The sequence below is a fragment of the Passer montanus genome, unplaced genomic scaffold (genome assembly GCF_014805655.1).
Source record: "Passer montanus isolate IOZ18808 unplaced genomic scaffold, ASM1480565v1 scaffold1, whole genome shotgun sequence".
Taxonomy (NCBI): Eukaryota; Metazoa; Chordata; class Aves; order Passeriformes; family Passeridae; genus Passer; species Passer montanus.
The window spans coordinates 6,539,712-6,566,103 of NW_024356504.1; the positions used below are offsets into that span (position 1 = coordinate 6,539,712).

At 37.4% G+C, this 26,392-nt stretch overlaps 1 long non-coding RNA gene across 1 annotated transcript; it reads left to right on the forward strand.

The window, feature by feature from the left end:
* The first annotated feature begins 9,577 nt into the window (after positions 1-9,577).
* LOC120512846 lies at positions 9,578-22,395 on the forward strand. The gene is made up of 3 exons (XR_005630148.1): positions 9,578-9,683; positions 9,765-9,818; positions 20,610-22,395. It is a non-coding gene; the product is annotated as an uncharacterized LOC120512846 (long non-coding RNA).
* Positions 22,396-26,392: the final 3,997 nt, after the last annotated feature.

Genomic DNA, 26,392 nt, shown 5'->3' on the forward strand with positions numbered 1-26,392 from the left:
ATCCAGCTTGTAAATCTGCACCTTGTCCAGAAGGTGCTTCCTAGCTGATTGTCTGTTCAGCTGCTCTGTGGACTCTCTGTAAGCAGGGAGCTGGTTTCTGCTGATGGTTGGCTCAATAGCATTCACAGTGCTTTTTGAAAACTTTCCTATCACAAAACCAGGTTAATTAGGAACATCATAAAGTTTTTTTAAGACATCACTACTTAGAAAGTTTTGATTTTTAATTTCCTTATTTTTTATTCTTTGAACTCCTTTCTAGCACAGATTATATTTTTTTATTTTATTTCTTATACCTCACATGATTGGTAAGGATCTTAAAGAGCAGATCTTGAGCTTTTCTCAAGTGCTCTCAGCAGCTTGAGAAACCAGGTAAGTCTTTTGTAGTGTCAGTCAGTGGAGATAAAAGATGTGCTGGTGGTACTTAGTACTACCTTGGTATTCATGATAATTACGATGGCCAGACTTTATCCAATGAAGTGATAAAATGTCTGCAACAAATCTGTCAGTAGTTCACTATTTTGGAGTATTAGTCCCTGCTGTAGTAAGAGGTGAAATGGTACGAGAGCATTGGGAATGGACTTGTAGTGACTTCGTGAGCCAGCTCCCTTTCAGTGTGTTTCACAATGAGTGCAAAGCTGTTTTGTTCACACTGCTGCTGTAGATACGTGAGGTCTTTCCGAAAGAAGCAGGGGGAATTCAGACAGAAAGATACACTTCTGTGTAGCTAAGGGGATGCAGTTTGAGGTGGTGAGAGAGAAGTCCTTTGCACAGTTGTTTTGAATGTTTATTTAAACAAGATATAAATCTTCAGTAAGTGACCATTCTTCAGAGCCAGCAATCACCCATAGCTTCAGGACCTAACGTCGGCACTGATTCATATTCTGTCTGCTTTTCCAGTGCTCCAAGCTATTCAATGTTTTCCTCTCTGGCACATGTTAGAAGACGATAAAAGCTGTTACAAATCTCATATCCACGTTGAAGCTTGGACAACTGTAGTGCACTCTTGGTATTTAAAAGCTATTTCCTGCAGGCAGTCAAGCCAAAGGAATGTATCCAGACTATATTGCAGAGATTTAAATATGCCTCTCTGGCTAAGAAGAAACCCTAAATCAAGCCAAAGCAACATTTGCATACCTTATAATTAATGTGAATGCTTTGTACTGTGTCACCAAAAACTCTCAACCTGTTTTTTGGCAACATTTAGGTTGGAAAAAGGTGAAAACAAAGCTGTGCAAATTGCTAGAAGTAATTTATAAAATCGAAGCAATTAGATTGGCTTGGCTCAAAGTTCTGGATCTGGCTGGGAATAAGGACTAGTTTTTCTGAAAGTAGGTTCTTGGAGTATCTTTGTGAACTGTAATGCTTATAACAAGCTTTATATTCTAGGAAAGAGTAAAAAATTATATGCTTTTATGTATACTGTATAGGAAAAGAGAAGAGGATGTTACTTGCACATAGTAGAGGGAGGAATGGCTCCTGTTTTTATCAAACAGAAGTTCTCCTGAGCCTAGTGGTCCTTGCTAATTTAGCTAGTAGTATTTAGCATTATGAAAATGTTCACTATTCATGAGGTTTTATTAATTAATAAATAATCAGATTTCTATGGTATCAGGCAAGTATTATTGTACACAATACACAGAGGTAAAGTAAGAAATCTTACAGAAAAGTTTTATCTAATGAAACTCTAATGCTTGGCGTGGCTAGTAACATTGTCAGTGCTTTACCCAGTTCTTCCCTATTTTGGCTCCCTATGGATTGGAGCTTGGTTCCAAAATACAAGCTGTGTCTAGGCCTGACCACAGCAGTCTGAAAAAGTTAACATCCTCACCAGCCTAACATAGTCCATAACCATTCATAAAGCCAAATTAAGTGTCAGGCAATATGAGAGGACTTAGAAATCCATTAATGCATGAACAAGAGTTTCACAGAAGCTGGATATACATTTGATAACACAGATCTATTTGAGAGAGAATTATCTCAGACTTTACTGTTCCAGAGTGCAGTACAAAAATCAGACTTGTTATTTAGTTCTTCTACTTCCAGATTTCTTCCTGTGAACCCTTTGGGAGGTATTATAGAAAATACTATATAATATTAGCTAACAGGCTTTTAGAACTGGTTTTCCTAGCAATTTGAATGCCTGCCAATGTTAGTGTTTTTGCAAAAGTGTTTCTTCCTTTCCACACCCTTTAAACATCCGTAAAGTAGTTCCGAGAAAAGAAACAAGTGTAAGGATCATACAGTATGTTTGGCATTTCTGATAAAGAAAGACCTGATTTATGTGCCTTCTGCACACCACTCATTCTCATAAAGGTCTTAAACCGCTTTTCTCCTTGCACATGCATTTTCTTTCTCCCTCATAAACAAAGAGGGGTTCAGAAAGGCAGGTGAAGCTGGCATATATGACTTAACTGGTGTTCTGTCATGACAAAAAGGGAGCACATTTGTTTTTCTTGAATATTCCTGGTAGAAATCACTGACTTTTGTTAATCCATGTACAAATACTTAATCACAGAGGAGACCCGCTAACCATCTGTAGGGAAAGACATTGCTCTCCATTTTTCCAGAGGATACCAGGGTTTGCATCCTCTTACTGGATCCTGGAAATAGTAAGAGGCTGAAGCTGAGGTTCTTCTGTCCTGCAGTTAGTGAAATAAATCAAAAGAGCAGTGGGGCATGTGTGACATCCCAGAAGGGTCTTTGGGTCTCTAAGTAAAAGCTGGTTTCTACAGTTCATTAGAGAGTACTTCTGCACAACTGTTTTGTAAGGACCATGAGTAGATTTCTGAGCCTAACTTGAAGATTTTGTAGCATAAAATTTACAAAATTTATTTTTCTCAGTATTCATTTCAATGTATAATTGATGTAGACAATACACAGAAAGCTTTTGACCTCCCCAAAGAAAGAGCAGCTCTGTTAAGTCTACTCTCAAATACTTGTAGGGATTTTTTTTTTTAATTTGGACTTAACACTTGAAAAAGGGAAAATTCACCTTTTTATGTCTAAATGACCTACATGGATTTGCTTAGGATCTGGGGCCATTCCTGAAAGGGAACATACTCTTTACTATTATGGAACTGTATAGTAAAATAAAGCCATTTGCAGTAAGGATGTGCTGCATGTTGTAAAATTGTTGTTAACCTTAACCACAGCATCATTAAACTGCTCAAAAACTAAGACCTTGCAACACTTGGGCATACAATTAATATACAATTGATATATTTACTCATCTTTATTTAACTAGGAACAACCTCTCTCTCAGCTGCAATCTTGTACTGAAGCTATTTGTGGCCAAGGGAGCACTTGTAACTTCTGTCTCTCTTATGTAGTGCCTAAAAGAAAATATACTTGCCAAAAAATATATACTTGCAGGGTATCTATTTATAATGTGTAATTGTTAGAAGATAGAGGTTGTCACAGTTGAAGAGGGTTGAGAACACCTAAATAGATTATAAATATGTGCAGACCACCAGAAGAAGGTAACTTCGCAGGACAGCAGCTCACCTTGAATAATCTTTATTGAGGGACTGCAACAACTCTACAAGGGTTCTTAAAAGCTTTTGTGTAGACAATCTGTGCACCAAAGAGAGAGTAAGTAGACCTTGAGCCCACTGACCATTGTGATCTACTCTGTCAGTGATATCCACAATGAAGAGAAGTCATTATTCTGCAGATTGGAGTCTGCTGCAGCACTCCCTTACACATCCAGCTCTGCATTCTCTATGCAACCACATGTTGATAACATGCATATAAAATTCTTTAGTATGTGCTCTGCAGTGGAAAACTAATATGGATCCACTGAACCTCAGAAGTATTCTCTTGGAACTTTCATTTGACAATAAAACTCCACACTGAAGGAAAACCTTCCTGCTCATGATTTTGGATTAATTCAAGACAACATACAGAGTATTTTTAACATTATTCCACCATGAAATTTTTTTCATAGCTGAATAAAAACAGAAATAATATTTTCTAGAAAAAATAGTTTTTAGTAATGGATTAGTATATATTTGTAACTTCAAAGATAGAGTTGAGGTTGAAAATTTATCATGAACAGAAATAAGTATGACTGGATTGTCAGGTGTGGTATGCTAGGCAGTATGTTGCAGTTATTTCATAATACTTTGAAAAAAAAGCCTTTTATTATTAACTTCAAGTTCTCTAGTTCAGTAAGCTTGATCTAAAGCTATCTAAAATCTTAAAGTTTTAGATAATTTATCTTTTTTATTATTTTATCGGGAAACTGTGCTGTAGCCTTTAGAGATAACAGTAAATGAAAACAGCCTGTCATTAATGTGTGAACTCCAAAGGATAGGGAGTTCAAGGGTCTATGCATATTCAAATAATATTGAGGAAACAGAACTATAGTTTGGTTTAGTTTAATAGCTGCACTAGAAATATAATAAATTCCCTATTAAAAACAAACAAACAAACAAAAAACACCCAAACAGAATTAAGCTGAAAAAGGACCTATAAATTAAAATGTAATACTTTTACTGTTTGCTTTTAATCAGAGATAAAAACATTGTCTATTGCATATATAGTCTTCTCTCTTTGTAGGTCTTGCTCCCATTTTAAGTTTTGACTTTATCTGTGTGTGAATAAAAATGTGTTCATGGCAACAGGTGGATAATCAACAAACAAAGTTATTTTGAGCCACTTCCTACACACTCCTAAGCACTGAGAATGCCTGAGCATTGCTTGCAATTGGTTTTTATTTTCTTATCTTTCCTGAGACGAGGCAAGATAATAAGGTATTGTTTTGTATGTAAACCACAGAAAACCTGGAATGTGCTAGGAGTGAATAACATACTGTGGGTACTGTCGTGGGCAACACAATGGCACGTGCCACGTTGCCCACTGTGACCTGCTCTGGGCCAGGGAATGCTTTCTCCCAGATGTGCTACCAGTGTTTTACTCATGTGTCCAGATACCAAATAAACTCCATCTGCTGGGATTTAAGATATTTGTCATCCTATTTCTTTTAACAAATGGTAGCCTTTACATCCAAATATAGTTATGGCAATGTAATATGTCAGATATTTTGTGTTGGTAGTGAAAATACACTAAAGTTGAAAACATTTCTATTGCTTTATTGGAAACAACTTCTTTAATATGTTGCTTTAGTATATTCTTCTGAAATTTTTAAAATTTTCATGGAGTTTATACTCAGCTGAATGTAACTTACATTCAGAAATAACCCAGTTTTGTTTATGTTTTCTGAGCCATCTGCAGAGTAAGCACAGGAATCAGCAAACTTGCTTACCAAGCCAGTTGTTTGTCCTAACTCAGGTCAAAACACTGAAAATTTGTTCTGTGGTCGTTTTCCGAAATCCGAATGACTTGTTATCAGTCTTCCTTTGCTTTTGATCTGTTGTAGGATGATGTGTTTTCCTAATGAAGCAGAATCTCTCATTAAGTTCAGGAAACAGGATATAAGGATAAGTCAATTGACTCAATTTATGGGCATAATAAAGCAGGCCCTATTACCTTCAGCAATCAAGGCAAGATGAAACACAAAGTTGTAAAGTTATTATGACAAATAACTTCATATTTACCTGCAAATACAGAGTTAATACATTGTGGTTTTGAGGCAGAATTTGAGGCATTGAAACCTGAAAACAATAATCATAATCTATTATTTAATGTGTCATTTCAGAATACTTCAGAATTTTTTCAAAGCTAGAAATATCTTACTAAATCATTATGAACTACAAGAATTTTTTAAAGTATTTCCTAATGTCTGCTCTACATCTCCTTTCAGCCTTTCTGAGTCAGTGTTAACAGCTGGGGATTTTTTTTTCTTACTTGCAATATAATTAAAAACAAATTTAGCAGGAGCATGGAAGCTTTGTCGTTTGGAGGCCTGTTAGTTTTTAGGAAGGTGGCTAGCAATATATGCAGCTGTTCCTGACAATTATGAAGTTTAAACAGCAAAGCAGGGGAAAGAGACTGAATTTGCCAAATATGGTTTCCTTAGTATGTCAGCGAAAACAAATCACTGGACAGTCTAGAGTTCTTCCTGCAGCATGCTGAAATCACATTTACATGTACTTCATAACAGAAATTACAGATGAAAATTAATAAGTGCAATAGATGCTTCCAAACTGCATGGAACACAGTAGCAGGCAAAGAAAACATAAGCAATTGGGACGTGTTGGAACAAGCCTAGAGGAGGGCCATGGGGATGATCAAAGGGCTGGAGCACCTCTCCTATGAAGGCAGACTGAGAGTTGGAGTTTTTCAGCCTGGAGAAGCCAAGGCTCCAGAGAGACCTTAGAGCACCTTCCAGTACAATCAGGGGCCTACAGGAGAGCTGGGGAGGGAAGTTTTACAAGGCTTGAAGTGGCAGGACAATGGGTAATGGCTGTAAACTGCACGAGTGCACTTTTAAATACTAGGAATAAATTCTTTATTGTGAGGGTGGGGAGGCACTGGAAGAGGTTGCCCCGAGAAGCTGTGGCTGCCCCATCCTTGGCAGTGTTGAAAGTCAGGTTGGATGGAGCTCTGAGCAAAGTGGTCTAGTGGAAGGTGCTCCTGACTATGGCAGGGGGTTGGAACTTGATGAACTTTTAGGTCCCTTCCAACTTAAACCCTTCTGTGATTCTATTTAAGCTGTTTTGCCTTAAAGGAAAAGAAGTAAATTTAATTTTATCTGGAATATAGTCCAAAACTGGCAAAGAGATGTTGGTTATTCATTTAATACATTGAATTCCATTTACTTATATCCATCTCAGTTCAAAATTATGAAAAGAGGTCTTGTGCTTGTTCATTTATTGAGCCTGTCAATATTGCCAAAAGGAGGAATATGGGACAATACAGAAGGAAATGTGTAAAGCAAGTTGTCAATCATGGGTACTATTTCCAAGTACGGAACTATGGTTCTCTGTATGGGTTGTTATTCTTGGGAATCTATAACTCATGGCTTTGACCACCTAGAACATTTTCTGTAAAGCCAGATTCATTCATCTGGGTGTCTTATGTCCAAATTCAGGTCAAACAAAAATACTTCACTCATGTTGTTTTTGAATTGTTCAAAATGTCTTCTGTGGTGTGACACAGGAAGTGGATATTCTAAGGAGAATTATGTGAGTGACCATTACATACAACTTTTATGTTTGTTTGGAAAGTGGTTTTGAAGGAATTGTAAGTGCTAAGTGCAAGGCATCATGAATATTATACAACTGTATGTTCATTGGCATTAAAATTCAGAAACAAATTACTTCCGGTGCCAGAACTTTTTCCTGTGTTCAGTCACTTAACAGGCAAAATTAAAATGAAGTATGAGCAACACCCTTCCTGTGCCAAGAAAAATGCTGCATTTCAAGACAAGGGGCAAAGAAAGTAGAGTCAACATTGGAAACATTTTCACTATCCATTTTGTACAACTGCTGCAAAAAATTGTCTTGTAAGCATATTTACCATGTCTTACCATGTTTTTTCTCCCTTGATATCTGTGCCTAAACTTCTGAATAACTACTGTTTACTACAGTTGTCAAAATAATATATAGCAGCAGGTACAGGGCAGATGCTGTGTAAAGTAAATGTAATAATGATAATCATGATTTTACTAACTCAGTGAAGGAAAATTTAGCTTGGGAAGAGGGATGAGTTTGCTGTCCATTGCCATTAGCTCACTCATCAGCTAGCTGTTGCTCTGGGCAGCTGGTATGCTATCTGCCTCTCCTGGACTCAGCTTGGGTTTTGGCCAGAAAGATTTGCATTTCTTTTGTTTGCTTCTTGTACTTGCTGTGAGCAGTAAGGAAAAGGAGACTGCTGCTCTGGGAGGAATTTGAAACCTAACATTTAGAATACCTGAAGAGACAGAAAGCATCATGATTCTGTGCTCTAGGATTTGTAGTCATTTGGGAGGAGCCCAGCCTTTAGATTTAGCTGATTGTTAATTTTTAACTTCTCAGGGCAGAGTTTCAAGTGGCTGTAATAGCTGGGTCTGATTTTGCAAGAGTATTTATGATGTCCCTTTAAAAATCAGGATTTCGCTGCTGTTAGGCATCTTTAATAATTTTTGAATGTTGCTTGTAATCAAATAATATTCAGAGAGGGAAGAGAAATTAATATTTTTGTCTTTGTTCATAACTAAGCTTTTTCTGGGACAGATTTACATATGTAACTCCCATTCTTCTGCTTCACTGACTTTTTCTCTTCAAACCTCATTTGAAACATAATTTCTTTCTCCTGTGGTTTGTTATTTAACTCCATTACTTAGTTACTAAAACTATTTATTGACAAACACAGAGTGATACAGACTGGCCTACAGTAATGAACAAATGTTTTACTGCTTGTCCTCATAGCTACAGCTGAAAAAGAAAAAAGAAAAAGCATACATATTGAGATCTAATAATATGATGTGCCTGCAAATTAAACATGGGAAGCTTCATAAATCTTATAAAAATTATTAATATTTTTTAGATTTAGCTATTTTCCCAACATATTCCCCTCCATTTTCTAGTTTTTGAAAGAAACATAGAAAAAAAAGCACAAACTGACTTTTCCCCATTATAAGGAAGGTTAGAACCAAAGTTAAAGGCCTAACAAAAAAAAGAGGGACCAAAAGAGAATGCCCCTGAACTATCTAGAAGAATTTTAAGTGATTTTAGTGAGCTTTGGATACACTCCTCAGTGGTAGCAACAATGTAGGCAAAATTCAGTTTTACTGTGGTAGACTTCAGAGAATGAAGGTTGGGATTTGAGGAGACTAAGGGTGTTAGGGGAAGGGAAAGTTCAGCTGCTGTGAGTCTGAAAGCAGGTGTTAGTGGAGCTTCAGACTGAGACATTGTATGTAGAAGGTTGTATGCAGGGATGAAGACTTGTGAAGTTAGTAGAGCTCTGGAGAATTTGGTGTCTGAGAAACCACAGCATTTGATATGAGAAATCATAGGAGATCACCTCCATCTGCAGGATCCATAGGAGATTATGATGGTGAGCTTTGGGGGAGAGCTTAGCCATGTAAGAGCAAGGAGTTAGGGCAAAGGGACTGGAAACACTCTATAGGTTTTGGGATGTGCATCCTTGTAGAGTTTGTGGTTGGTAGCTGGGCAAGTGTAGGCACACAGTTTGCGGTGATTGGGAGTGGGGCTGTGGCCGAGCCTCATCCCCAGTGGGCACAGCTGTGAGCAGCAGGTGAGCAGCACTGACAGCAATGAGCCATGGAGTGCCCAGGGGCACTGACGACCACCAAAGGGAGCAGAGGGCACACAGGTGCAGTGCATCAACAATGAGGGTATAAAAGGCTGGGCTAAAGAACAAGAAGGGCATGCTTGCAGCTTTCTGAAGTGATGTGATGCTGTAGATGCCTGGAGCCTTCTGAAGTGATGTGGTTACTCTGTGTGGCTTGAAGCCCTCTGATATTGTATGGTGGCAATCTGTGTATTGTGGCTGTCTTGGCTGTGGTACGTGCTGTGACAGACAAGGACATGGTTTTGCTTGCCATTTTTAGTCCTTCTGGGGATTGTTCTTTTCCTTCCTTGCAGAAGGTGCTATTCAACCTTTGAGTCTCTTGGAGGAGGAAAGATGAGAAAAAGAAGGTAAGTTCCTATTCCAAAGAGGTCCCTGTGCACTGTAGATGGCTGGAGCCTTCTGAAGTGGTGTGGTTACTCTGTGTGGCTTGAAGCTCTCTGATATTGTATGGTGGCAATCTGTGTATTGTGGCTGTCTTGGCTGTGGTACGTGCTGTGACAGACAAGGACATGGTTTTGCTTGCCATTTTTAGTCCTTCTGGGGATTGTTCTTTTCCTTCCTTGCAGAAGGTGCTATTCAACCTTTGAGTCTCTTGGAGGAGGAAAGATGAGAAAAAGAAGGTAAGTTCCTATTCCAAAGAGGTCCCTGTGCATGGGAGGTTAGAACCAGAACTGAGTCTGGGCAAGAATGGTGTAGCTAGTGAGAAATAATTTGTAGTCATTAGAGCAGGGCTTTCTTGCATTTGGGGAATATCTGCTGGTACCAAGAGGAGCAGCCAGCAATGAGCACTGTGCCTTACAGTGTCCTGGGCAGTAGTGGCAGGAGCAGCTGCTGTGAAAGCGGGAGAGGTGGAGAGTAGGTCTCATCTCATGGTGTTCCTGCTCTCTTGTGTGAGCCTTCTGGTCATGTGTGAGTACTGCAGGGGTTAGTAAGCCCTTGCTAGGGATTGTGTAGTTCTCATTTAAGCTAACAATTGTTGGGTATATTAATAATGGAACAAGATAAAACTGAAAAAGTATGTATTCAGTATACAAAATATGTATTCAAAATACAAAATATGTATTCCAGGCATACATATTTCTTTTTAAAATTGTGTATAAGAAAAACCCTCTGCAGACCCTTTGTGAATGAGCAAACACAGATCCAAGCAGTGGCTGGAGCAGCCATAGGTGACTGCTGAGTAGCCAACATTCATACTTCAAAAAGTCAGTGCACATTTGAAAAAGTTCACTGCACATTCATGTGTCACTGCATGTTTTTATGGCCCTGCTGTGCATGCAGAATTGTTTGTTTTCTTCAAATAAGAAATAGTGTGAACCTGGCCAGCACTACATAATACCATAGACTCCTCTTTTAGCATCTGGTTCCTTTCTTACTGTAATAGACAAACAGCTAAACACTCAGTGGCTTAATTTCTTTTTGTAATTCTGAGGCATTCAGATGCTTATCAGATCCTGATGGGCTTGCTGTTTTTACTTAGGCAAAATCACTACTGACTTTGAAGCCCGTATCAGCTTTGTTTAGCTAATGAGCATTGACTTGAGAATTTGGCCCCAAATTCCTTTTATAGATAAATCATCTGGAGCTCTCACGTAAGCAAACTGACTACTTATGTTTCCAGTATTTTTTGGGTTTCCTAACCATCAGGAGCGTCACAAAAGTGAATGACCTTTCTCACAATCTTTTCATTTCAAAGTGGGATTGGGAATTTAAAATAGAGGTTTATATAAAACAGTTTTCCTGGCAGGAAAGTGAAGTAAGTTCAACAACTTCATGCATAGTAACACTCCCACAGAAACAGATAGCAGTAGTATCAGACTTCAGGAGGAGCAAGAATGACAAGGAATGGTAGAATATAGGAGTGTGTGACCAAACTTTTGAGGACTTACAGCTGCAAAACATTATATAACATGTGGGCAGCTACACAGGTGTTATAAAACTGCTGGTGTTGAGGGACTATTTGATTATCTAATTACCCTTATAAAGGGACAACCTAAGCTGTGTGAAACTCCCCCATCTGAAAACTCATTTTGTTGTGCTATTTTCAGATTTTCTCTCTGCAAATTACAGTTAAAAATAATTGGAAATCTAGGAGGAAAGAAAGAAAAAGAATCCAATTTGTCACTAAAAAAAAAATCAACTTTTAAAATTCCTCCCTGGTGGTCTGGTATTATTAAATATTCTCCTTGATTTTTTTTTAATCTTGGTTTATTGGAGGGAGAAAAACAATTATCTGTAAACGTAATTTTTAATGCATGGTAATAAAAATAAATGGTATAGCTCTGCTGCTGCTCACCTAAATCTTCTTCCCTGGTGGTCTGGTGGTATTAAATAATCTGTTCCACATGTATTCATCATTTGCTGACAGGAAAAGGAAAACTTTTTACATTTTATTGTCCACAAAACAAACACAATGTTACTTAATCAGGTGGGTAAGACCTCTCTGAGGGTCACTCAATAAACAAAAGAAATATATTACTTTCCCAGGTGGTGTAACTTTAGCTCTCCTGATTTACATGACAATTATCATGAAACTAGATGAATAGAAATTATTTCCAGGGTGCTCTTTGTGTTCAGTTCTACTTTGTCCAGGTTATGGTTGTTATGGTTTTATTCTTTTCTGCGACAAATTAACTCAGTAGTGAGGACTTGCCACAAATTATCTCATTGCTGATGAGGCATTCATTTACTGCAGGGTATTTACTGTCTGTCTTACACTCACACATAACATCTTTTCTATGTAAATCTCATGGTGGTTTACTGAATTGGATCAGCAAACAGGTATTTCTTAGTTTTTTAAGAAACTGATAGACTGAGAGGTGGTGATGTGCAGCGTGGACTTGCCTGCAGCTGTGTGGCCATTCCATGACAAGAGAGGAAAATAGAATCCCCAGTGTCTGGGGTTTTTCCCCTTCTTGCCTACCTCTAGTATCTTCTACATCAAAAACTCTTCAAGTTTGTCTTCATTAAATCTTCATTTTAATTTTCCAAATGCCCTTTAAAAAAAAAAGCTTTCAGCAATGGAAGTGAAACACATTAATTCTTATCCACGATATTTTTTTGGCATTTGTGCGTGTTTTAGAAATTATGCTGGAGCAATTTTTCCTTTGCTAGTTTAAACAGTGTAAAGACATGATGTGTGTACTCTTCTCTCAGAAAACACCAAAAAGACATCAAAGATTTGCTGGACAGGGTATTATTGTATTAACACTGGATTTTGAAAATACAACATTTTCATGCTGTTATTTTTTTGGTTTTGGCATAAAGTTAAATAGGGTATTTTAGAGATTTATCTGTCCTCACTGATGATACTTCTCATTTTGTAAAACAATATATATGATTTACTTATTAAATTCAAGCTGATATTATTAACATATAAATCTCAAGTTTTATTCTGGGTGTATACTTCATATGGCACATTGGGGATGCTGACAGAAACTGCTTCATTTCCTTTGGGTTGTTTTACTTTGATACAGTTTGGACATTGAAAACAGCAGTGGGTAGAAAATGCACACTGGATCACTCTTAAAAAAGCTGGTGCAGGGGCTGCTTTTTGCTGAAAAGCCTGTAAATAACAGGAACATAAGAGGCTGCCACAAGATGTAATTTTGTTCTCATTATGCTGTGAAGGTTTGATAACTTGAGAGAGGTAAACCACCAGAGAAAGATAGATTTCCTATGACAATGATCTTAAAAGTAAAAAATTGTTCTAAATAGTTCACAGCCCTTTCTTGGAAGCACAAATATTTTTGTTTTAAAATAGGAAGATATGTACTTTTGTTTTTAAACATGAATTGCTTTTATCTCAGAGGTATAAAACAATTAACTTAAACTCTGATAAAATCTGTAGTTTGTAATTGAAAACATGTGCATTGTGGGACCAGTGGAATGTTTCCAGCCAAGCTGTGTGTGGCAGAAAAGAATCTCTACAGAGCTCAAAGCATTCCTGGTTTTATGGTAAATGTCTCTCTCTCCTCACTGAATTCTTATTAATCAGTTTTATTTACATGGCATTGTAGTGATCTACTGAAGAGTAAAATGCTTTAAAAACATTTTGAAAGATACAAAAGAGTCCTTGAGGGAGCAGACTTTAATTTAGCAGCAAGCTCCATTATAAACCACATTCAGTGATAAAGCTTGACAACAACGCAAACTTGTTATGTATGTGTGTATGTGCATATTTATTTTCTACTGATGTTGTTGGGATGTCTTCTTGGGAAACTCCCTTACAGTGGAGTGATAAATTGTTTGTGTGGCCATGATAAGGATATGTTTTATTAGGATATAATACTTATTCACATTAACTACCATGACTACGTTATAAAAACTTTTTCATCAAACAACTGCTCTCTGGGGCATGTATTTCCCAGGGATAGTAACACAAACCAGAGTGCTGACTTTGGGGCAAATGTCACACTGTTAAAAGTGAAGATTGAGAAGGAAAACCTAATCTAAACCCCATTACTTTTGTCTTACAAACAGCCTATTTTCCCCAAAAATATAACTTTTTTTTTAAAAAAATGCTTCATTTGAAAAGAAACACATAGCTTCTAGAAATTGCTAAGTTCTCAGCACAGGGCTCTATTTTCCTGTTCTCAAACTGAACATACTTATTTCCTAATTCTTTTAAATGTAGCTCCATAAGGTTGAATGGGTTTTAATCCCTGCAGTATTCCTCAGAAGGTGATCTTTGTGTAGGTATATAGGAAGAAAAGTTGTGTTACAAAAGCTTCCTAGGCCTTACATAGGTGGTAGCCTGTGTGTAGTAACTCCCACGGCACTGTTGCTCTTGCTGCTGCTGTAGGACTCTAGTCCTGTTAGAGTGTTCAAAGAAAGCTCAGATATATCAGGGTGAATTGCAGAGTCTATGAAAAATTCACTATCTGATTGTGTAAATGAATTCTGGAACAATTTTTGAACATGGGGTTTGCAGGTATTTAATTATTGCTTTTAAAGAGGCCAGTGATAGAAATGGAATTCCATTGCCTAGACTGTCTACAGAAATCTTTCTCGTAGGATGGTGACTCTGCAGCACAGACCTCTCTAACTTAATTTGTTTGAGAAACTAAAAGTAATCTTTGCAGTTTGTTCTCTCAGAGACCCCACCATAACTTGAGAAAAGCATTTTGGTAATGAAGTGTGTTGCAGCAAAGGAATGCAATGTTTTATTCTCTGCTCTGAAGAGGTGGGATCCTTCTGGTCTCACTTCTGCAAATTCTTTCTAATTTCAGAAACTCAGTTCTCAAATCTGGAATCATTGCTCCAGTAGAGCTGCTTTCAATATCGGTAGAAGAATGTAAACAACTTTGAAAGAACTTTAGATTATTTTTGTTGTGGGTTTTTTTTTTTGTTTTTCCTTCATAAGCCAGTCTGAGGAAGAAAGCTAGCACAGGACATTTTTCTGAAGCCACCAAAGAGTTTTGGTGTTCAGTGCTAAGCTTTAAGTTTGGAAAAAAACCTCTTAGGATATCTCTGTGCCTTTCCCAGAGCTAAAATAAAAACTGTTGCATTTTCAGGACAAGAAATCATGACTAAAACTATGAAGAAACAGTGTCCTGAGCTCATTTAGCTATACCCACCAAATCTACCTGCAGCATTAAATTTTTTGTAAAAGATGAAAGGGATTTGTCAGTGCACTCATACCACCTACTCTTGTGCTAATATATTTTAAAGTACTGGGAACTAAATATTAATTAGAATAAAAATAGTATTTAGTCTAATAAGACCATAAAGCTAAAGAAGGCTAGTTGATGTTCAAACAGAAGGGATAATTTTTTTGACATGAAGAAAGTAAGCAGTGGAATTCCTGATCTCTATTTGTTTAGTGTTGAACATGCAAAAAATTGATTATGATTCAAAAAAGACAAATTTGAGAGAAAAATATTAAACAAAAAATTACTGCTCTGGCTTAGAAAGTCTTTAAAGTAGAGATTGCTAGGAGGTGAAAGACTAATCTGAACAAGCACCAGTATATGATATATAATCCTTCTGAAGCATCCTTATTGGCTGTAACAGGAGGCAGCATGGGGGATTAGAGAGATTTTGGTATGGCTGTTCCTCTGTTGATACACTGCTGCAATATCATTACTTTGACAGCACTAGTGCTTTGTCACAGAGTAATTCCTCTTACAAGCTGTTAGTCTCTCTGATGCTTGCACTAATATCAAGGACATCAGTCTTCATAGTCAAAGTTAAGAATTAAAATAGTATTTACGAGCATTGGTCTTATTTCTCTTATTGCCTCCTTTTGTGACTTGGAATTCTTCAGCTTGTGTGCCTCTGCTTATCTAACTTAAGAAACTATTTCTGAGTTTGTTAGCTGAAATTCTGGATGATCTTAAAATAAGAGTCAGTTGATACTAAAAAGGTTCTACCATGATTTTTATTTTCATTGGTCTCTTTAATTTCCATATTTTCATATTTTTCATGAACTGTTAGTGCAAGAACAGTGTGGTAGAATAGTGAAACACACTGGTGAAACACCTATCTGGAGGTGTAAAAACCTATCTGGAGGGGTAAAAAGCATGTTTGGAAGGGAAACTTCAGTTTTGACTTGTAAATCTGAGGAAAGTATAATCAGTATCTGAAAATCCTCAAAAACAGTAGTATAGTCTTAACCTAATTATTATGCATTATACCAATATGTTAACATGCCTTTAATAATATGGAATCAAACACTGATACAGAAATTATATATCAAATCTTCATGACTTTTAGTTATTTCAGCATATTATACTGTATTTCTTTAAGGCCATCATGAATCAGATTACAAAGCTTCTTGTATTTTGGATTCTTCTTGAGAGAATATACTCGTGTACATCTGACAGGAGAGGGGTTTTGCTGCATGAGAAGCTCTGAAAAGTGGTGGCAACCCTCACAGTCCCTTTATTTCAGGCAGTCTTTGCTTTGCAATCATTGCTGAAGCAGTTTGAGCAGCATTGTGCATGCATGGTGTCATCATACACATAGCTGTAAATAGTTACATGGGAGCCTTTTTTGTTTAAATACTTATCATGCCTAAGACTTATCTGAAGAGTGGTAATTTTACTAAAACAGGGAGGTCTGCTGTCTTTGTGTATATGCTCAAATGTGTACTCATCCTTGGAACATGACAAAAATAACATTTATAGACACACGGAAGCCAGAAAGGAATCTGAAAGTCTGAAAGTTCAAGAGAAATTGGAGCTGTGACTCTGAAATGACTGCAGCTTGCAGATCTGTGGGTAGGAAGGCTTGCGGTGCCAGGTGGAACTCCAGCCCATTTCAGATCCAGAGGCTGGAGACACAGCTGTTAGCACTGTGGGACCTTAGTCCTACCCTACAGGCTTTCAGTTCTTGTGCCAGTGGAATTGTTGACCTGAGAGCTCTGGGGCTTCCCAGGGTGCAGAGCAGTGCTTCTGCACAATGTAAATGGGTAAGAGTTTAGTCCTAACGCTGGGAGAACATGGTGACAATGTAGTCACTAAAGAGTCACTCAAGTTCTAACACTGACTAGTGACAAGCAAGGCTTGCATTGTGTCTGTCAGGTTGCTGTCTGGACTTGGAAGAAAGAACTTGCCATACCCAGTTCCTTCTTGAGAAGGAATGGAAGCTCTTCTGAGTGCAAGGATTTGCATTCAGGATTATGTTCAATGTAAAAAATGCATTCATTGCAGCATTTGTTAGTCATGACTAATAAAACCAATTAGGTGACATCATCATCAGAAATTGACATTTTCTTAACCTATAACATAGATTCTATTTTGAACCTATCAGATATACTTTGCATTATCCAGACACAAATCAACAAATATAGGTTCTGTAGAAATGCTTTCAAAATTCAGAGCATAAAAAAGAACATCCTACTGTTTTTAATATTTATAGTGTAGCATCCAGTCCTTTTAGGTTTCCTAAAATGCCAAAATATCTAGGCATACTATAAAAGTTGTTTTGCGTGAATTTCAGAACTAGAGTGAATTTCACCTTGTGAGTAGTCCTGTGTGACACCTTTGATGCCATTTCCAGAGCAACTGCTGAGACTTCTCTTTCTTGTCCTGTCTGTGAAATGCTCAGGGAAGCGTTCAGCCTGTGTGGTAACAATAGTGAGAGAGGCTCTTCTGCTCTGCAAAGCAGAAGAAAGCATCTTTTTCACATAAAACATATAATACAGTGTGTAGGAGTCTTTTATTACTAAATATTAGTGAAACAATATAGGACAACGTAGTTCAACATTTTTTTGTTGTGTGAGAGTCAAGTGAATGCGAGTCAATTTAAATGGAGGTATTGGCAATCATAATACAGTGTGTAGAAGTCTTTTATTACTAAATATTAGTGAAATAATATAGGACAATGTAGTTCAACATTTTTTGTTGTGTGAGAGTCAAGTGAATGCGAGTCAATTTAAATGGAGGTATTGGCAATTAAAGGTGACAATTGGCTGGGTAAGGTAGTATTGAATGTGCAGAACAGCTTGGAGCAAATGGAAGGCCATTTTGTGTGATCATAAGGTCATAAAATAGCCAAAAAGATGTGTATCAGAAAAAAGGTTTGATGGGTTAGGAACTGGGTACAGTAATAAGCTGAGCACACAGAAATCCTCCCCAAGAGGGTAGGATTGCTTTGCCTTTGTGAACTGCTGGCCATCAGCTTCTTCCAGGGCAGAGAGTAGGGGCTGTGGTGATAGAAGCAGCTGGTTCAATGTTTCCAGGTGTGTGTTTGTCTCCACAGCTGCTGGTTGTGCATAGCTCCTGCAGCTATCCAGGAAAGCTGCTTTTCCAGTGGCTTTTCCAGCCTTCATTATCCTCACACTAAGCACTAAAGTCACACTGTGACATTGAGCATATGGACATGTCCTATGAGAAGCTGCACTTACCCACAGGTGAATAAGCTGTTTTATGTGAGAGGATGAGGTGGTTATGGGTACACTTTATGTGCAGTCTGTACCTCCCTTGAAACAGGTCAGAGAAGCTGAGCAATGTCAAACACAGGGTTGATTTGGCATATGGCAGTTGCAGAATTAGTAGTTTTCTGAGTAATTTAACTCTCTCCATGTATCTTCTTCCTCATCTGCACCTTTATCCCATTAAAGTGTATCAAAATGCTATTTGCTCATTAGAGAATGAATGTACCCCTGAAAGTCCATAAACTAAGGCCAGAGCTTCAGGAGTGCTGAGAGCCTGGCAGCTCCAGCTGATAGCAACAGGAGTTGCAGGTGCTCTGCACATCTGAAAATTTAGGGCTGTTTTTTTACCAGAAATCTGTCTTAAGCATGGCTGTATGTGTACTTGGGGAAAGGTATTAAAAATGCCAAATCACACACTCGTGGGCAAATGAAGAACAATAATGTTTTTATATGTACACTTGAGATAAATCTTTCAGAGTGAAAATAAAACCCTTCATATCATTTGCAGTTACTTGTAATATGTTGAACATCAGAATAGATCTGCAGTTTTGCTGAGAGCTAGCCCATGTGAGCCTGCAGCCCATGTCCTGGGGCAGATCCTTGCAATGTGGAGAGCCTCAGTATGTTTCAGGAACTGGTTGAGTCTTCTTTGGAGGAGTGGAGTTTATAGAGACAAAAGAGATATATAGGGCTGAAGTTTTTGCACTTGCAAGGGATGTCCAAGGGAAGTGTGCTTCGAATGCAGAAAGTTATAAAATGCAATGGATTGAGCATCAGGTATTAGCAAAATTACTGGTCATGATTTTGGCAATGGGTAGATATTTCCCGCTTCTTTATTCTCCTTTTAGACAATGAGAAAGTTGTATCACAAAGAATAATACTTCATTTCATGGATTTTGGCTTTGTATTTTCTTTTTAAGAAAAATGCATTTATATTATATTGAGGATGCCCACATAGCACTGAACAATTCTGTATTTGCTCATTTCATGGATTTTGGCTTTGTTTTTTCTTTTTAAGAAAAATGTATTTATATTATATTGAGGATGCCCACATAGCGCTGAACAATTCTGTGTTTGGGGCCACATGTTCTGTGAAGCAAATAGAGACAAAAATGCATAAGTACTCATTTGCTGAACGAGGCAGGGATCTGCAGAAAAATACTGCATGCAGTCATCTCATTAAAAGCACCATCACAGACTGTGTAGAGCTGTCTTCTGAACTGTCTTTGGTCTAGTTCGCTTATTTAGCATCAGTTTTATGTAGCTATGTAAATGTGTAACTATATTAGCCATCAGGATTGTCACAGAGGTTAGTGGAATTGTATTTGCAGGAAGACTGCTAGCTGCATGGCTGTCACAGGTTGTGGTATTATAGACATGGTTGGTTAGTATAACAGCCTTTTCTTGCCTGCTGAATTGTATATTCAGTATTTTTATAAGTGCTAGGCTCACTCAAAATTTAAAAACAACCCCTCTGACAAAAATCCTAAATAGACTTATACTGGCTAAATGCATTAGTCAATGCATTTATTTATGAATTAATAAAATCTATTACTTAAGAGACTCTGGCTGTGTTTACAAATACTAAACAAAGTTAATTTTTTAGTATATTACACTGGTAGTCATTGGCTGCATAAAGGTTAGGCATTGCATTTTTTTAATGCTATAAGAGGCTAATATTAAAGTCTGTCAAAAAACCCCCAAACCTACCTGCTGGAGGGAGGGAAAAAGGCACGAAGCAAAAAAAAGAAAACCTACTATTCATGAAGATTTTGTTTGCATTCAACACATCGTATAGCCTTTAACTATTATGACATTTTGGAAAAATTCCTTGACTTAAGTAAGAAAGCAAAAAAAAGAAAATGTACTATTCATGAAGATTTTGTGTTTGCATTCAGCACATCGTATAGCCTTTAACTATTATGACATTTTGGAAAAATTCCTTGACTTAAGACAGATACTATTGTGGTTTTTGTTTGGGTCCCATGGGTTTTGTTTGTTTGTTTTTTTTTGTTGTTGTTGTTTTTTTTTTTTTAAATTTCCCTGAGAAATACAGTTTTAGAGACAGAGGCCTTGGGTTAATGCCCAACTGTTCTGTCCCTTTAAGAGTCTAAGCTTGATTGTGATGAGGAGTCTGCATTCCTCAGAGTGACAGTAGTTTAAGTCTGATTTTTAAAAAGATGATTGAAAAAAAACCAAGACTTCCTTCTGCAGCAGCTTTCTAGATACTGAGATTGAATCTCTTCCCCATCTTGTCTGCAGCAGTGTCCAAAAAAAAAAAAATCTCAATTTTCTAAATATTTAAGTGCTAGGACTAGATGCCAGTAGGAGGTAATTTTTCCTAAAAAAATTTGAGTGGAACAGTAGGTTAAAAGTTATAAAAGAAAAATAAACAGATGCAAAAATGGGGAAAGGAGGAAAAAATAACAAATGAATAATAAAATATTCAGTGCTTTTCAATTAACTGTGTAGACAATTAGTATACTAATGGATTATATCACAGAAATCATGCATATTAATTTTTTTGCAGCCATTATCTTGTATGTGATTTACTCCCCTCTAATCATTAACAAGGCTATTAAAAGGTGGATGTGGATGAAAATTCTGGGTAGTGTGTAGGAAAATAATATGGCCGAGGATCAAGAATGAACCTGGAAACCAACAGATTTTGAAGGGCAGAGGTGAGAGACTCAGAGAAGGGAAGAGAAACCTGAAAGAAAATGAAATGAGGAGGAAAGAATAGAGCAAAAACTGTGATCTGACTCTTTCCAGTCCCTTACGGTAGCTGAAGTGCTTTTCTGTTAAGATGCCTCCTCTCTTCCCTAAAATGCTGCAGTTTAATCTGAATCCTGAACAAACCTTCTTTTCATGAAAGGCAGAGCCTTTTGGAATCACACAGCTTTTCTCCACAATGGAAATCTGTGTGTGCATCATGAAGAAGATAAATATGTATATGAAGAAGTGTCCCCGGGGTCTTTTCCGAAGCAATGAAGCATCCTTGTTTCGGGTTACAATGGCAGCTTGAGGGCAGCATTTCCATCCAGAAGAAAATGGCTGTGACTCTTCATAAATAGAGCCCTTCTTGGAAAATGAGATAAAATGCATAACCAGGAATGTGTTAACCAAAGAGAGAAGAGAAACATCAGCAAAATGAAAATGAACGGCTGACACATAGTTGGGGAAAGGTTACCAGTGGGAATTTCTTTGTCTGAATGGATGTTTTGTTGTATAAATAGATGTGTTTTTGTCATTATATGAGCTGCTAGTATTAATTAAAATTGTAATCAAATTTCCCTGGTGCTTTTCACACCTGAAAACAATAGTCCTTCACACAGCTGTAAGGATTCACTGAGTCAGAGTTTTCTGTTAATGTTCATATCTTATGTCCAGGTACCAGCTAATTAGACTGTGCATTTAAAGTGGGATTGTTCTTTCTATTTTTTTCCTCTGTGTTTTTGAGTAGAAATGTTAGGCTGCTGCTGCAACAGAGCAGTAGCAATGCTTTGTGACTGACAAAGCATATCATATTACAAGGTCCACAATAGGTTTTGCATGCCCAACACCTTTTTATAAACGCTGGCTCCTGGCAAATGTCAGCTGGTGGGAGAAAGAGCTGCTGGCCAGCCTAGCAGAGGGATGCTGCCGCATTGTCTCTGTGAAACAAGATGACTGAAGGTTGTGGCCTGCAGCCTGGCTGTGTGATGAACTCTCCAGTGTTTGCTTCTTGCCTCCCCCCCAGCTCCTTGATTGATACTGATAGCAGCAGAAGAAATGTGCCCACTTAGATCCATTTTATAAAACGCACTGGCCCAGACCTAACCACTGGGCATGCCAGGGGCTATTGTCTGCCACTTTGTCCCTCAGATACTCAGGGAAATTCACGGGCTTTCAAGTCTAGCAATTACTTTATGCCTTTACCAGAAGGGAAGGAAATAGGGTGATACTTTTAATAGTAATTAAAAGGCAAGGATAAATTGTGAGCCTAAGTTGAAGCTGCTGGTTATGAGAGCTCCCCATATTGATTCAGCTTCCGGTTCTGGACCATCTGTTGTTTCACATCCTGAATTCTGAGTAAAAGTCCAGAAGGACTTTACCTAAGCCAACAGATATTCCCTAGCAGAGGAATACCCTTTTGAGTCTACTGTACAGGAGAGACAGAATTGGAGGGTGAAGAATGAAAGCTATAGGTGCACAAGGACATATTTTCTTACTATATAGTTGGGGTTTTGTTTGCCTTCGTTTGAAATGTGCAGGATTCATCTCATTACTTGTTCCACATATCAGGGTCATGCATCCCTTCACACAGGCTTGAAAGAATGAAGGCCTTCAATAGTTGATTTTCTTACATTTCCATTTGCTTGGTATGTGTTTTCAGTAATTTCTTTGAAAAATGTTAAATGGCTTATTCCTCTGCTTTGAGTTACTGTACTTATCTCTTGATTTTAAAAAAGCCTATTTATTAATCATTGTAACAACAAAAATTACAATGAAATTGATACATTATTTTTGTACTATTTCACAGGAATTAATACATTTAGATAACATAACCTGACAGACTGAGGGGGAACCTTTATGGGATCTTTCACCTTCACAGAAGCAAATCATCAGCACCATGATATTCATAATCCATCAGTTGCTCTCAAGAATGCTGCAGAAGAGGCAGTCACTTCCTTAAGCTGTTTGTATGGGGGCAGTATAGAGAGCTGCAGCTTTAACTGGGTTGTCTGGCCCTGAGCATGCTCAGATAAGTCACAACACTAAATGAAGTAACAACTGATGAGGTTAAAAGGTCTCCAGAGACAGACTTTTTGATTGAAAAAGTATTTTTTTGATAGAAATATTAATAAATATGGGTCCTGGAATTTAGAGTTTTCTATATTTTGACTGTAATTCTTTATCTGTTAAAGGTATGTTAATCCACACGTGTTTTGTAGTGAAAGAGGGTAAAAGGGTGAGAGGAATTAACAAATGTCATACAAACGTCAGTCTGCCTCTCCTTGAGCTTCTGTAATTCTTTATCTGTTAAAGGTATGTTAATCCACACATGTTTTGTAATGAAACAGGGTAAAAGGGTGAGAAAGGAATTAACAAATGTCATACAAACGTCAGTCTGCCTCTCCTTGAGCTTGCCATTCAATATCTGCTCTCAAAGAGCTTTAGTTTCTGGCTTATTGTTCTGTGCCTTAATAATTATTTATATGTGAAAAATGTAGTAAGGGACAGCTTTTAATGAATTCTGCATTTTCATGAATGTGATTCGTTGTTTTAATGCCTCCTGCCACAGGGCTTTTGCTGATTCCTAATTCCTAACCCACTTGAGTTTCTCTTTCTGTACTGTAGCATCTCCCCTGTCTGTCACTTGGCTCTCTGCAGAATCCTCCCTTTTGCTGTCCATCTTCTCGTTGGTGTGCTGATGGGAAGTCCAAACTGATAAACCTGAGCCCCTTCTGTGCTGTTGAACAGCACTGTTTTTGTCATTAGATGATGAACTGTCCGACACTAATATATCTAATTAGTGTTGGATTCATAGATATTTGTGAGTCCTACCTTTTAAGTGCACACTTCATAAAAAAAAAAAAAAGTTTATTTTCTGCAGTTAAGAGCTGCTTGGTGATTATCCCTCAAGAATTTTGGGTGTTTTCTGTAATCTGTTCTTCATTGAATGCACATTCTGTGCTTTAAGTGCGCACTTCATTAAAAAAAAAAGTTTATTTTCTGCATTTAAGAGCTGCTTGGTGATTATCCCTTAAGAATTTTGGGTGTTTTCTGTAATCTGTTCTTCATTGAATGCACATTCTGTGTAGGATCAAAATTGGTCTGAACCAAGGCAGTTATGAGTTTATCCATTAATAGTCTTGTTTCTCTGTTGAAGTTGAGAAAGGCTAGGATTTTCTTGTATTAGCTGAGATGGTGGTAACACAGAGCATTCTTGTAAGCCAAAAGACCCCTTTTGGGAATGTGCAACTTTGAGAAATACTGTCTGTCTCACATGTATCAGCCTCATTTCTGCTGCCATTGAAGCCAAAAGCAATTTTCCATATGTGATGCTTTAGTTTTATTCTACTAAAAGTAATACATTGTTTGAAAAATCTTCATTAAGGATCATGCACAGTACTATTTGTGACATGCATAATGTCCCAACTGATCTTTCTCCTTCATTCTGTTTTTAATATGCTGTCAGATCCAAACATATCTGATCTTCTATGCAGTATGAGTATTTATGCTAAAATCTATTAGGATCTTCCCTTAGCTGAGTCTTCTTAGGTAGCAGATCTACAGACACAGATGTGTATTTATTTGTACAAAGATATGGGATAAAGGCAATATTTTGCATGTGAAGAAGTTGCAGTAACTGTTTATACAGAACACTTGTTGTGTTAGCTGTTTTTCTGCACTATAATATATGCATACATGCTGAGTTAATAGTGGCAGCTTTATGTCAACTTTCTAAATCTGAATTATGTCTCATAAGTGACATAAAATCTTACTAATGTAATCTGAATAGGCCATACATAAAAATATTTTCTGTTCATATAAAAATCCAGAAATTGCTCCAAAGAGATTGAAGACCTGATTATAGTGAAATAGCAACTTGACAAAAATTCAAAGTGTATATAAACAACCAAATTAAAGAAGTCCAAAAGCCTTACTGTAATGATCAGAAGAGGTGGATGGTTAGAAATACATTTTGGGCCTTTGAGTGGTAGCACCCATATTAAAGAATGAAATTTGCTTGAAAAACATCTTTTAGCAGCATGTGACAGCTCTGGACTGAGGGGGAGCTCTGAGCTGATCTTAGAGCTCCAGCATTACTGAGGCTGCCGGGTTGTCACTGTGTAATTGCATCCAGCTGGTTTCCTAGCACTAATCCATGCATTTGTTGAATTACTCAAAACAGAATATATGGTACAACTCCTTCTCTCCTCTCTTCCTCATATACTCATACAAGTATATTGAACTTGCATTTTACAAGGTTCTGTGTCTATTCTCTCCTCTGTTCCTCATGCCATATATTGAACTTGCATTTTACAAGGTTCTGTGTCTGTTTTTCCCAAATGCTTGCAATTCTTTCTTAGCCTAAAAATTCCACTTCAGGTTAGTTTCAATTTTGTTTGCCTTTCTCCCCACCCCAGCACTCCCCCCAGAAATCCGAGGCATACACTTAGAGCACCCTTTTCATTTGTAAACTGGATGGGTACTTTACCATAAGCGCTTGCAATTCTTTCTTTGCCTAAAAATTCCACTTAATAAAGTTAGTTTCAATTTTGTTTGCCTTTCTCCCCACCCCAGCACTCCCCCCAGAAATCCGAGGCATACACTTAGAGCACCCTTTTCATTTGTAAACTGGATGGGTACTTTACCATAAGCATGTCCTCAGTATTTTTCTTAGAATTATCATTGGCATTTTTTTGTCTATTGCTTGTTTTAATTTGTTTTTAAATATGTTGCATAGTAGCAAGCCACACATTTCATGTTCTCCGAGATATCTGGAGTCACATTCACTTAAAACTCACTGATGTCTGTCCTTGGGATTTTGGCTTGACCAGAGAGAAAGTTATTCACAGAATTTAAATGTGAACTTCACAGGTGTTTAAAGCTCAGTGGCATTTGAAACGAAAAGTTTGATTCTGGTCCACTGCTATTCTTAATTTTAGTTTGTTTATTACTGTTACTGTAACAAATGTATTTCTGATACCATGATTTGTATTGTCCCTGGTATCATGAACCTTACACTTAACTTCTTTGTACGGTAAGAATGACCTGAAAGAAGTATCCCTTATCATTTAAATAATCATATTAGTTTTATAGGCAATGGAGTGAAACTTTACCCAGACCCACAAACTGAGTTCATTTAGAGTTGGACAAAGAATGATACCCTTTCCTTAGATGCCACACTTAGATTGACTTTTGAAGGTGATATTTCTCTTTTACATATTTGTGTTTTTAATAGAGAATAATTCCCGTAAGGCACTTTAACATCACTCACCCCTGCAGTGAAGGTTGTTACAAGCATATATCTCATCAGGTAGCATACCACAAAGCATGGTGTCTTCACAGGGAGACTGTGCTAAAAACTAAGGTGATTAAATGGAGAACAGTGGGAAAAAGGTGTAAGGACATGGAAATAAGGGAAGTGTCCTCTATAGGCCAGTGGCACTGCCACTAATAAAAAACCATACTGTAATATTTCAGTATGCTTTATTTTAGAGATGAGATTTAATTTTTTTTGATGTAACATAAATCCAAGCACAGCAATGGTTAGATTTAAGAAACTGCAATATATCAGTCTTCATAACAAAAAAAAGAGTATGG